The 1,916-nt window shown below is 36.8% G+C and overlaps 1 non-coding gene across 1 annotated transcript; it reads left to right on the forward strand.

Annotated features, from left to right (window-relative positions):
* Positions 1–542: 542 nt before the first annotated feature.
* On the forward strand, positions 543–734 carry LOC150076934 (U2 spliceosomal RNA). The gene has a single exon (XR_016547775.1). It is a non-coding gene; the product is annotated as a U2 spliceosomal RNA (small nuclear RNA).
* Positions 735–1,916: the final 1,182 nt, after the last annotated feature.

Genomic DNA, 1,916 nt, shown 5'->3' on the forward strand with positions numbered 1-1,916 from the left:
TGTTCGATTTATTGTTATCATCTCTGTTCACTGTTCTGTTAATGGTTACCTGTTGTGTATCTTGTTATTAAAAATAAAAAAATAAATAATTATTTGTTGGTTTTTGCCTTCCGAAGGCGTATGAAAACATTTTCGTTGTATTTGAATTAACTTTTATATAGATAATATTCGCAAATACCATTAACAATTACTTTAATCGTATGGGATTCTTAGAAAGAAAGGGGAGTTGCATTCAACTCGGTTATAAAATAAAAGGAAAGTTTGTTTAGCTAGATTGCCTGTAGATGGCGTTGTGTACATCGCCCCATGTGATGCTCGTGTGTAACGATACGTATTTCTTAATATTGTTCATACGTTGGATTGTTTTTGAAGACGATCATTATAGAAAAATGTTCTTTCTAGTATTTTTTTTAAGTGGACCGATAAGAAACTTGTAGTGTTTTTGGTCAGGTTTCGTTGTATTTAGGAGCGACATCTATTGGCCCACCCAAGAGACGCTTACTTAAGTGAACAATAATTGATTTGGGCAGAGAGTGATCGGTATCGCTTCTCGGCCTTTTGGCTAAGATCAAAGTGTAGTATCTGTTCTTATCAGCTTAATATCTGATACGGGCCCCATCGGGGCCCAAGATATTAAACTGATTTTTGGAAGGCGGCGAAGTGCTTGGAGCTTGCTCCACCTTTGCCACGAGTTGCCCTGGTATTGCACTACTTCCAGGGTCAGCTCACTTTACTAATCAAAAAATAGACAAGCATATCACTATAATTTGGACTAAAGTTCGGATTTTTACGTATACAAGACAATGAAACTCATCTGTGGAATAGTAGCGTGTGTATTATTTCTTCATAATTTCAAGATAATGTCATAATTTATACTTGTCTACATAATATGAGATGCTATTCTATTATTCCATAATTGTTGAGAAAAATGTTTAGTAAACAAGTTCTGTAACCGCACCCATGGGCTCCAATAATGGACATGTCATGATTGAAGAAACGTCAACACGTAAAAAGCAGACGAGGGAGACACTGTAAAGTACAGCCTTCAACAATTCATGCTGAGGGAAATGGACCATAATCTGCCACGATGGTCCAGTGCAGGTGGGAAGTTCGACAGTATTCAGCAGACAGGGGTTTGAACCCCGGTCTACTGCACTCCCGCTTGTCCCCACTCGCCTACGGGGCCGCTGTAAAGTACTGCACAGCAATAAACTCCAGGCTACTTTCAGGACTCAAAACACTACCAGAAACAGTACAACCAGCCTTTTCGTATCTTGACTGGATCCATGAACAACCCTGAACTAGTCAAACAGGTTATATAGGAAGAGCTGAATCTTATCACAGTTTCAACGTTACTTATTTGTTTCAACATTACATAAGTTGTTTGGACCTAACTACTTCATAAACGAAACGGTTAGGTATTTCCTTTGGTCACCTAAACCGTGAAAGTTTCGGAACGTGTGATATAATTAAACGATGCATTTCTACTACCTGGGTAGTAGAAATGATGTAAGTGCTCTTTCATGCTCTCACGCATTTAGCCAAGAAATATTTCTATATTTATTAAAGCTACATCACCTTATAATTAGGAAAATAATGAATATATTTAGACGTATCTAATACTGAATAACTTCAAAAATATCTTCAAAAAACGTATTTTGTGTGTGGGGGGGGGAGCTGCTAGAAATTTTACGTTTAGGTTTCTTATAGCCTGAGGCGGATTTAACGGCGGGCACACTGGGCGTGCGCCCTGGGCTTCGCTTTCTGAAGGGCCCACGCAAAACCACAACAAATTAGTTGAACATATTAGTTCAAAAATTTGTGATTATTATTATGGTATTATTAATTATATTATACATATATTATATTCAAATTTTATTGGAAATAAAACATTAATAGTACATAATATTTTTTAT

This window comes from Mastigoproctus giganteus, chromosome 12, assembly GCF_048544385.1.
Source record: "Mastigoproctus giganteus isolate SK-2022 chromosome 12, ASM4854438v1, whole genome shotgun sequence".
Classification (NCBI taxonomy): domain Eukaryota; kingdom Metazoa; phylum Arthropoda; class Arachnida; order Uropygi; family Thelyphonidae; genus Mastigoproctus; species Mastigoproctus giganteus.